Source organism: Alligator sinensis, unplaced genomic scaffold, assembly GCF_000455745.1.
Source record: "Alligator sinensis unplaced genomic scaffold, ASM45574v1 scaffold55_1, whole genome shotgun sequence".
In the NCBI taxonomy this organism is placed as follows: Eukaryota; Metazoa; Chordata; order Crocodylia; family Alligatoridae; genus Alligator; species Alligator sinensis.
The window spans coordinates 1,890,532-1,902,439 of record NW_005842224.1 but is presented as its reverse complement, the minus strand read 5'-3'; the positions used below and the strand labels follow the sequence as shown (position 1 = coordinate 1,902,439).

The following is an 11,908-nucleotide window of genomic DNA, read 5'->3' as shown; positions in this document are numbered from 1 at the left end:
GTTTCATAAACAACGAATTATATATGGAGAACATGTATGAAATATATGCCTTGTTATGACTGAACTGCACTTAATAAAGGACCTAGAAACAGGTGAAATAAAAAGATGTCTCTGTCTATACAAGAGTGGCCAATCTGCAGCATAAGTGCCACAAATAGCACAGACAGCGTCTGTGTGTGTGGCATGCAGCAGATCAGGGAGGGGACAGACAGCACAGCAGCAGACAGGGCAAGAAGCAGAGGAGGTGAGTCAGGGGGCACAAGAAAAAAGCAGAAAGCAGAGTATGAGATGAGACAGAGGGCAAGAGGCAGAAAGCAGAGCAGATCAGGCAGGGTAAGGGGATTAGAGTGGGACTTGGGGAAGGTACAGGACTAATTTGTGGCATACCTGCCAAAAAGGTTGGTTTCTCTGGTCACTAGAGTAGAACCCAGGTTTTTCACAGAGACAGTTTTCCAACCCCACCCTCCTCCCACCTGTGAAGATGAGTTTGCAAAATATCCAGCACAGGACTACTGAGGTGCACCAGGTTTTTGCTGCAACTTTGAAGTGACACCCTTGCAATTAAATCAGCTGCAGGGGACTGTTGCTGTGCTTTACCCAAGTGGTAAAGCAGCATCCTTTGAAGCAAAATCCACAGAAAACAGCCAAGTGGCTCATACTTGTCAACTGACTGCAAACTAAGTAGGCTGAAGCCACCTAGATATAAATGAGTTGGGTTCTACTGCACCAAGTTCTGTGTTGCTGTAGCTCAATTGTTGATAGTATCCATGATGTCTATTTTAGGTACTGGCAACATGAGCTGTAGCTATAATATGGGTATGTTGTCACTTTTGCATGACTAAATGATCGCTAGAGCTAACAGGGCCTCTTCAGCAGCCTAAGCCTTAGCCTTAGCCATGTCTCAGTACCCCTGCTCAGACATGGTCCCACTCTCTGACAACAGCATAAAAAAGCTCAACTGTTTCATGCCTCCTTGAATTACCTGTTGGCACAGATAACATACAACTAGAATGTATTAATGGCCTCTTTGCATTGCAGGGTTAGAACAAAGATTCTGAGGTATGGGCTAAGATCTATCTCTCTGGGTGCGTCTACATGAGATGCTTAATGTGCAGTAGAGTAACTGACCAAGCATTATAGTGTCAATGCCATAGGAGACTTGTGCCACCTGAGTTGGGAGGCGGGGCATGTGTCCCCCCTAGCAGCCAGTCACCGAGGGATGGGGGTTCCCCATGGCCGATTGTGCTGACCATCAGCAGTGCTCCCATAAGTGACAGCAGTGCTTCGCCTGGCATCCCCACTCCCCGGCCAGCGCATGCGGGGGGCGCCCACCGGTGCTCCCACCTGCTCCCTCTGCCCGTCGTCCAAGCAGTGAGCGCTGCCTGTCAGGGGGTAGACCACCACTCTCAGGGGGTGCACCCCCAAGCGTCGCCACTGGTCAAGGCAGAAGCTACGCTATTCGGCTAACATGCAGTAGTATTAGTCTACTGTGCGTTAACCGTCACAAAAAAGTGTGCGATATCACTAACACGCAGTATGGCAGCCTGCTGCGCATTTATTTAGTATTTCCTTTTGCAAGTACTAAATTTAATGTGCAGTAGGCACTGAGCGTTAATTAACATGTAGACATACGCATTAATGAACATGTAGACATATCTACTGTATATGGAATGCTAAAATATTGTACTGGAGAACTAAAATATTTAGAAGGTCATCTAGGCTAGGCTTTTATGCAACCATCTGCTTTTAAAAATGTGACTTTCCTGTTTTATGGGAATCCATGTTTTATGCTGGTGAACTGCAAAGCTGTTGCTGTGCTTATAAATATTCTTTTCTTTACTGCTAGCTCCGAGACATCACTCTAGGCTTTATATTTGTGTCTACTCAACACAACTGAACTGTTCCTAGTTGTACTAATGAAACAAACTGGTTTAAGCAAAAATGGTTCCACATGTCCACACTAATCCTGCTGATCTGAACTTTGCATTTGAACCTGACTCCACACAAATGCTGTTCTCTACAATTCTGGCAAATATTCCAGTGTTCCCAGCAATAATAATTTCAGAGAGGTGTCAAAGTGTTGCCTCAAGAATCCCAGAAAGAAAACTGCAAGATGTCAAACCTTCATAACCCTCTGGAAAGGTCCCTTAAATCTCCTGAAGTCAGCAATAGCTCAAAACCTTTTTTGTAAACAGTACCAATGCAGAATCCTCTCTCTTCAGCAAGGAAATTTTCTGCAGCTGCTTTTGAAAAACTATTGGGAAAACATCCAAGATAATATTCCAGGGGTATCTGACAAACCAAGCACAGAAGACTAACCTGTGGAACTCAACAGGCAGACAGCCAGGCACCTATTGAGTATGTTCCAAAACCTGCCTCACATGCCTTCTCTTGTCAGTTCTCACAATTATGTCCAGCCCATTTAATTCTCTGTGCTTTTATCTGAAGTATATCTATCAAGAATAGAAACCTTGCCCTTTTAAAATTGTATCTTTTTCCTCTCTCAATTTTAAAAAATGGGAGTTCTACAAATATTGAATAAGTGTATGCATTATTGATGCAACATCAGATTAACATTTAGGAAAGTGTAACTGATACCCCTATTTTCTAATTAGCATGTTTTGCATCACAAAATGAATCTTATTTGGTATATCGATCTCATTGGTTTAACAGATTCAAATCAACAAAAAAAAGAAACAACACAGTAGAGAAGATCTAGTTTACAGCTTGAATCTTCCTTCAGATCAAGATTTAAATGCAAGTGTTTCATACATTTGCTTAGTTTTCCTTTCAGCAAACAGGCACACTAATATGTTAAAGATGCAAGTATTTTTGACCTACATGTTTTATCAATGCTACTCTGAATGTAAAAAAGAAAGAAAGAAAGAAAGATCTTTACTGACACCCTGTGGCAGAAAAAACCAAGAAGTTATACAGATATGTGCACACACAATATTTACCACCATCATCAGAATCATCCTCAGCTATCCACCATGGCACAGCATCTTTTTTTTTCGATTCTTTCCTACTGGGTTTCCCCAGTGTCTCAAGAACACTGGACTTTTCTTTTGAATGTCCAAACGAATCATCTGAAAGAGACTGAATAAAAATTACACAGGATTAAGAGAGCTCTCCAGACAGATAAATTTTGGTTATACTTCAAGGTTTCCTGTGTTTCAATTATTTATTTTTAAAGGACCACGGCTCCTTATAAAAAAAATAAGACAACATTTCCATTTGGTTTTGAACATGACTGAAAGTTAATTCACACTATTTCTACATAGCCAGTCCAGAAGCTTATTCTGACCAGCCTATCTGCTGATCAACTATACCACTGTTTACTTAATTTACAAATACAGCTTGTGGACATAAATTCAGTAGGTGACTGGTTGCCTCTTAAGTGCTATGGGTTGGCTCATCAGTTACTATTGGAAAGGTGTCACAGATGTTTCCCAGTTGCTTTTCAAAAATGTTCTTGCTGAGGAAGGAGTATGGCCTAAACATTTTGCCTGGCCCGTATACTATAAAAATTCTGGCTTTAATAGGAATTGTAAAAATTAACTGCTCAGTAGCAGACAAGTACAAATGAACAATATGCTCAGCCTTTTGGATTTTACTCTTTGTGACAGTTAAAGGACTTATTTGCAGCAATTACTTTAAAATAAAAAAAATGGATCAGATCCTAGCCACATTCTCTCAGGCCACAGCATACAGCAGAAACTGCACAACTGTCCTTAATTAGCACCTGAGCAGCACAGTTAGGGTATGACTACACTGGACCCCTGCATGTACTAGTAGGGATGTTCCTAAGCATACTCTACCTACCAGCTCCCACTTGCATGCTCCACATATGCTGGGGCCATCTCCAGCAGCCACCCTCAAAAGCATGCTGGAGACCAGGGTTTTGAAAGGAAACAGAAGAACAGCACTGAAGTGGCTTCACCACAACATTCTCAGATTTGGAACAAGCGAAAAAGAGATGACAGAGTGTGCTTGAGAGTGTCCCTGCAGGACCCACTACTATAATATCCCAAAGGTAAGTCCCTGCCTTTTACCTCTGGGATGACCACTCAGGCATCAAGGTTCCTGATGTGGGTCAGAATTGCAAATTCTACTGTCTATGTTCTTGAAAATTAATTTTGCAAGGCAATATGCCTGAGCAACTATTCCCCAGTTCAATCAGCCTGGTGTCCACGCATGATTGCTAGTTAGTCATAGAGGGCACATCTACACGGGCAATTAACACGGAGCAATAAACTCCTACCAGCCCAGAGCTGCTCTGACTTGGCTCAAGGTGCTGCAGAGGGGCTGGCTGGGGCACGAGGGTGCTCCAGTGTAGGGCTAGCTGGCACTTGCATTCCCCCTTTCCCCCCCACAGTGCCTGTCTTCCCCTCCCAGTGCCTGCCTCCTACCACCTCCGTCCCCACCCCACTGGTTACCTTTGGAGCAGCTCTCAAAAACAGTGGTAGCAGCATTGTGCTCATCTGGAGCCAGAGCCTAAGGTAATCTGGGGAGGATTGGGGTGGTGGAGAGGGCAGGCTTCAGGGTCTTCCTCATGTGTGCCCCCCCGATGAATTTCTTCCATGTTCCCCTTACCCACACTCCTCCCACACCCACCACAGATCTTCATTACTGCGTGGTCCCCGCCACACTCCCCTGCCCATGAGCCACCCACGCCTAGGACATGCAGAAGCTCAATTGTGGCTTCAGTCCCAAGACCAAGTCTGAAGCTGGAGTGGAGCCCTGGGCTGGTACTAAACTAAGACAAGGCTTCCCCCCACAATGCTATTTGAGGAAAAACACCGCCTCTTGGATTTGAGTAAATACAGTATTACACTCAACTGGTTCTGAGTTTCACTCCACTTATGACAAGCGGAGAATCAAATGAGACAATGCAGCATGGGTTTAATGTGCTACTTTTTCCTCTACACAATAATTTAGGTTAAAAAAAACAAACTTTGGAAAGGTTAATTTAAAAAGTTGCAGCAATTAAATTTTAAGGCGTGTATCCGTTAAAACTTTACTGTTAAGAGTTAGCAAAAGCCAGGAAATCAAAGACTTATAGGATGTATACACAAGGTATACATGCAAGGTTATACAGCTGTGGAAATTTTAACTCTTACATTTCAAAAACCTTTGACAATTTTAAGAGTGCAATCTTGATACTGGAATCAACCAGGGTCTGTGTATTTAATGTGTATGAAACCAAAGGGTTATTAACATTAATAAGATCCTCTGTGGTCCATTATGAGTATTATTACAAGCAATGGTTTTACCATAAAATCTGACCTACACTTTACATTAAGAGCTAAACAAATGTAAATGGTCCTACTGAGAACAGCCATAAATCAAATATGAACCGTCTAAAATTAATAAACATTTAGTAACTGCTAACAAAAACAACAGCACAGGAAGACAATAGAATATTCTACAACAGGTATTCTAGCTAATACTTCTAGCCCACATCATTAGCTCTTAACAAGTTCTTGAGAACTAAAAAAAAGTTTTACAAAAATAAAAATCCATCTATCAGATTTTCATTAGGCTTCAGAAAGACAGCCTAATAACTATCAGCCTTGCAACATGAATTTTAGGCAAGCTAATGAAACGTCATTTGTAAATTGTGATGCTTTTAAAACCCCCCACATGATTTAAGCTTTTTATGCAGAGTTGTTCACTAGCTCAGAATAAAACAGCTTTAAATTTTTATTATGTTCCCTATAAATAATAACCCAAATAATTTCCTTGTACTAGTCACTACACAGGTATGTATTATGGTATCACTGTCCCAGAAGGATGGAGAGAAGAGTCCATGAGGATGAAGCACTTCTCTCTAGCTAGGAGTTACTGACAGGTTCTTCATGAAAGTTCTGTTATCACTTGCTGTTTCTTTTATGACTAACTGTATCCTCTACTCAGCAAGCGGGACTTGGACAATGCTTATATTCCTTGGAGTATCATAACTACAGAAACTAAAAACCCCAGCTGTTGTGATTGAGATCTGGAAACCTTCTATGTCCAGTCATCTTGTCTACTTCAAATAGTAAAGTTACAGCTGGGAAAGAAAACATTGACATACATAAAAAAGTCTAGCATGTCTTCCCACCATGTCAGTTGTCTTATCCCTAAGATTTACTGAAAATAGTAATAATAATAAAAAAAACCCTCTATTCCCCACCCAGCTGAATTCTCAGTATTAGTTCCCACTGCACACCCCCACAACACTGAAATGATACAGTGGAAAGTCACTTTTCCTCTGGCTAAATAGTAATGATTCTGATTTTTTTTTTTTCTTGTTGTACGTTAACTAAATTCAGAACAATTCTTCTTTTTATACACAAGCTTAATATGCTACCATGCACAGTCAATAGGACTACTCAAGCTAAGCAATGTACCAGGAATTGCAGGATTGGAGCTTTAAAATGTTAACTGTTCTCAGCTTAAGAATGTTGCAATCATTTAAATAAAATACTTCAAAGCCGTGTTTATTGGAAATTTTACATTATTTTTTTTTCAAGTGAACTGATACGAGACACGTTATTTTATATGCACAATCTTTTGAAAAAAAAAAATCAAGACTCCTTTAATAATTAATGTTTATCTTTCCAATATTATTTGGCAGGTTTTTCAATTAAGTGAATAAGCTTCCCCTTCTGAAACAAACTCTGCTTTCAGATGCCCAAGTATATGACTAAAACAGCAATTATCACATGACTCTAGGACCACACATGGCTTTCAGAGCTCCACTTGCAGTACTCATGAAACCTAAAACAAAGCAACTAGGGTGACAGTGGAATCAATGTTGGGTGACAGAGGATCATTGAAAGAACACCCAGAGAACATATGAGGAGGTTTGATAAGAACTTAGGGTGTGGGTAGGTGGGTGTCACAATGCAAAAAGAGACCACGTGAGGCCTTGAAATGGAGCAGGGATTGAATGCAGAGGTGTGAGACAAGTTCACTTGTGCATAGCGGCCAAAGGGATGACAACAAGCATTTGCTGTTGGTCATGAGAAACAAGTGAAACCATACAGCAACCAACTTATAAAGAGGAATTATGAATACAGGGAGAACACCATGCTTAAATCAGTGATAGTTATCAAGCTAAATATCAAGCCATTGTTGATGAAAAGTCTGGGAAATTTTTCCAAAGCCTTCACTAGAAGTTAGGTAATATCAGTCAAGTGCATATACTAACCTAATAAAAAGCCAGACCCTAAGCCTTGTAATCTTCAACTGTGATTTGCCTTTTTGACAGTCTTTCACTCCAAGCAAAACAAGCAGCTCTAACCCCAAGCACAAGCATTAGCTATGGAAAAAAACAAAATCTCACCATCGTACTTCTCAGTAAAAATTCTACATCATACTGCTTCCTCAAACTACTAACAAATATTAAAACTATTTCTACTATTCCATTACAACACCCAACACAAATGTATCTGTCAACTAAATAGCTATCTAACAGCACCCATTCAACCTTCTAAGCGAGTAGAAAATGTGTTTCCTAGCCCTATCATGGGCAGTGTAAAAGGCTGCAAATTTTCTTCCAGGTATAAAGTGAGGCAGCATGCATATAAGGCATGTTGGATGTGGGTGACGTCACGCGGAATAGATGAAATCCCAGCTGTATGTTTTTAGTGTGTTGAAAACTTAAGAATTACTAGGCCCTTATGGTTGGTTTGGTGGTATATGCACTTGAGCAAACCTAAATGTTTTTAAATCTTGACACAATCTGTTTTATATAGATTACATCAATGCAACATAAAAATACTTTTTCTTGGCAAAATCCACTTGTTGACTTTGTGGCAGGGCACTTGATGTGCCTGCTACTTTAAGAGATCAGGTAGCCTGCTGAGTGACTGGCAGGTGGGGGTCAGGGCTAACTGCAGGATCAGTTGACCCAGGGGGCTGGCAGGTGAGGCTAGAGCTGAGTAAAGGAGTCACCTGATTGGAAGAGGGCTGGGTGTAGCCAAAATATAAGCCCAGATCCTGAGAGCAGGGCTGGCAGTAACATCTTAGGAGCTGGTGAAAGAACATCACCCAGCAGGAAGACTGCTGCTCCTGAATGCCAGCAAGGAGAATAAGATCTACAGTTTTGGGTAGGAACTAAGAGGGTGGAGGAGGTTCCTCGGGGACCCAGTGTGGGGGTCCAGAGCCCTGAGAAGGGAGCTGAGTGCCTGGGACCTAGTGAGAGGCCAGATGAGCCCAGAGAGCGAGGGACTGAATGCAGAGGGGCCTAGTGAGAAGCCAGGTGAGCCCTGGGAGAGGGGCTGAGTCTGCGGGCCTATTCAAGGGCCAGATGAGTTCTGAGAGAGGGACTGAGTGTTTGGGAGATCTAGTGAAGGGATCTGGGTGAACCCAAAGAGTGGGGCAGAGTACAGGGGCTTATTGAGGGGTCTGGGTGAGCTCAGAGAAGGAAGCAGCTGCATTAAAGAAGACCTATGGAGGGCTCAAGGCAAGCCCAGAGAGAGGGAGTGATCTATGGAGAGGCCCAAGAGGGTGGACCCACAGAGAGGAGAGGGCTGATAGTTGGAGGACTGACCCTGGGAATCTCAACTGGCCTGTGTGGGGCCAGGGCCCAAGAGGGGCTGAAGAGTGAAATAGACCATGGCAAAGACTGCCAGAGCTGGGAGAGCCTGGAATTCTTGACTGGCCTGAGGCAGGGACAAGGCCTAAGAGAGGCTGAAGGTCCTTGTGTGGCCACAGCTGAGAGAAGAGAGTCAAGGAGTATGCAGCCTGGCATGGTGATGGCTTGTGCTAGGCCATCTGAGGAGGAAGGATCAAGGAAAGGCGTCCGAGAGTGAGCTGGGGGCCAGACATGGAGAATTCAGCTGGGAGATGGAGCCAGGGCTAGGGGGCCCAGTGGTTAGCAGGAGGAGCATAGGACATCTAAGGAGAGCCAAAAGGGGGACAAGTAAGATCAGGTAGGAAATCAGTCCTGAGGCAAGGGATCTGAGGCATACAGTGAGGCCCAGCAAGTATAGTGGGACTAGAAGGGGTCGGGAATAGAGCACAGGACCGGACAAGTCCAAAGGCCTGGAGAGTGGCCAGGAAAGTAGAAAACTAATACTGGTCCAGGATGAGGGACCAAAAGGGGCTGGCAGCCCAGAGAGGGGCAGGAGACACTGAGGGACCTGTTAGCCCAGGGAGTATGAGACTGACAGGTCTGAAGACCCAGAGAGGGGCTGGAAGAGAGACTGAGGGGTTTGGCAACCCAGGAAGGAGCTGCACTGTCAGACTGAGAGGTCTGAGGCCCAAAGTGGGGGTGAGAAGCCAAGGGGTTGGAAGACCCAGACAAGGGATGCATCAGCAAGTGGTAGAACATCTGTAAGAATACCATCTGTGAGGCCTGGGGCATGGTGTAGGGGAGGTATGGAGCCATGCAACTGGCCCATAAGGCCAAGACCACAATCCAGGTGGTCACTGTAATAAGATCAGTGTAGCCTCCCACATTCTGTATATCAACTAACTTCAAGGTGTGGTAAGCAAGAGATGGGCAGACTGCCTACAGAGTAGGGTATTTAAAAAAAAAATTTTGGATACCCTGTGACAGACTTATCTCAGAAACTCATTTGAAGTAAAATAATATTTGAAGAGTATTTTCCAACTCAAGTGTTTTCAATTTTGAGAGCATTTCAGATGAAACAGAATAAAGTGAAAGTGACCATCCACAGAATTCTGTCAGATGCACATATAAAATAAAATTAAGGAACAGGTTATTTTCTCCTGTCTTCTTCTGCTACTTTAGTTGCTTTGAGCTGTAGTAATTACCTGTTTTATTTGTAATAACAAGTAAAATAATTCTCAGAGAAATGCAGGTCTAACTCTCTTCTCACTTACATCAATAATTCCACTGATCTTCACTGTAGTTACTGTCAATTTTCACCAATGCCATGAAAAGAAAGAGATTTGGCTTTAAGTTCTGAGTTGGAGCTGTGCCTTAAAACATCACGTTAGTTTCCCAGGCTCTCCATTTAGTGCTACTCAGTAAAGGTACACCTGTCCTATGGCTGTAGCTAGCTGCACCCTTCCAGGAAGAGAGAGAGACCTGCCTATGAAAAATCAAAAAGCTTTGGGAAGAAGCAACCAGACTATTGCAACTCTACAACAGGAACCAGAAACTTTTCAGAGCGGAGAGCAGCTTCCAGCAACCCAGCCATTACCACGGGCTGCCGATTCCAACTGCGCCACCACCTTTGGCTGGCTGCCACTCCCCTCTGCAGCACCCCTGCTGCCTGCTGGTACTTCCTCCCTGCTTTTAGGGACAGGAATTGGTGGCTTGTGGAAGGTGGTGGGAGAGGCAACTTTGGTAGTTACAGCAAGGGGCATGTGCCACAGGAGGTGAGGGAGACTGGCAGAGAGGGCACTGCAGCAGGGTTGGGTGGGAAGACGAAATCAGTGTCACAACACAGGGCAGAGGTGGGGATACGCTGGTCTGAGCTATATGCTGCCAATCCCCCTGTACCACTGTGGGCCAGATCCAAGCACTTAGCCTTTTATACTACCCATGATAGGGCCATCCCCTGCTCACACTGCTTATTTCTATACAGTATTATTTAGCACAGTTAAAGCAATTTTAAATGTAATTTGCAATGTTATATACACATGAGGAAAGTTACTTTTGATCTCCTCCTATATATTATAAACCAAGCAGGTCAATTTTCAATCTCTTCTATAACAGCAAAGTACAGATCTTAAATGTAATACCTTGATCACAATTAGTTTGAAATATAGTCATGTAGAAAAGAAGCAAAAAAGTGCCCAATTCTGGAAAAGATTTAACTATCCACTTAACTTTATACACAAAAGTATTCCATTAATTTCAGTGGTCCTTTTGTGTGATTTGACTTAAGCAGACATGTAAGTCTTTGCAAGGTCACAACATAATATATATTTGAGAAATTATTCAACATAAAAGTTTCATTTTGTCCCTCTCACACTCTATCCATACCCAACAATGAAGTTTCTGTGTGTTTGAATGGAGAAAGGGGAAGAAAAACCCAAAGAAATGTTAACAATCTTTTGATAAAGCATAAACATACCTCTTTCAGAAACTGTTCAAATTGCTCATCTAGTTCTTCTTTTGAAAACCGATGAGCCATAGTCACAACTCAACTTTAACTGCCAGAACCATGGGAAAAATGGCTAATACTACAATGAAAAATAAAGAATTAAAAGCATGATTAACATTACAAGTAGATTAGTGATTTTCATACAGGATCTATAATTTTTTTCAGTTTCAAGACTAGACTAGACATGTATGTGCCAAATACTGTATTTGTTGCAAGTACAACTGGCACGAGTACATGTCTGAATTGACTAGAGTTTCTCAACTTCTTTATACTCAAGGCACTCCTCAATAGACTTGGAGCACCCCACAGAAAATGCCAGCTCTTAATTTTCACTCTTTTTTTTTTTTTTGACTATGAAAAACAGAGCAACTCTTCTGGTGCAAAAAACTCAGAAAGATCACAACAGGTCAGAATGTTTGTAACACCATGGATTCCTGTTTGAAAACTGGGTTTATCTGTAAATCATGTTTGCACATCTAAAAGCGCTAACATTGCATGGCCCTCTGCATCACGCTTGAAAGAACCTCAAGACATCCCAGGGCACCATGGCAACCATCATGAGAATCACTGGCCCTAGAACAGGGATACTCAACCTCCGGCCTGCAGGCTAAATGTGGCTCATGGAGCCATCACATCTGGCCCAAGGGGCTCCCCACAGATCAGGAAATCTGGCGACGGGGGAGCAGCAGCCATTAATGAAGCCATCCTCCCCCCGCCAAATCTGAAAACCCCAAGCCCTGCATGCCCAGTTGGAGCCAGGCTGCATCCCTTTACACCCTGTAGGGCCACGGCGCACTCCACTCCCTGCCCTGTAGGGCCAGGTCACACCTCTTTCC

At 43.0% G+C, this 11,908-nt stretch overlaps 1 long non-coding RNA gene across 1 annotated transcript in view; it reads right to left on the bottom strand.

The window, feature by feature from the left end:
- Positions 1-2,682: 2,682 nt before the first annotated feature.
- The window catches only part of LOC112550848, an 11,046-nt gene continuing 1,820 nt past the window's right edge, over positions 2,683-11,908 (bottom strand). The window contains exons 3-4 of the long non-coding RNA XR_003094899.1: positions 11,043-11,151; positions 2,683-3,099 (exon numbers count right to left, since the gene is read on the bottom strand). This is a non-coding gene — a long non-coding RNA (uncharacterized LOC112550848). The remainder of the gene's footprint in view (positions 3,100-11,042; positions 11,152-11,908) is intronic.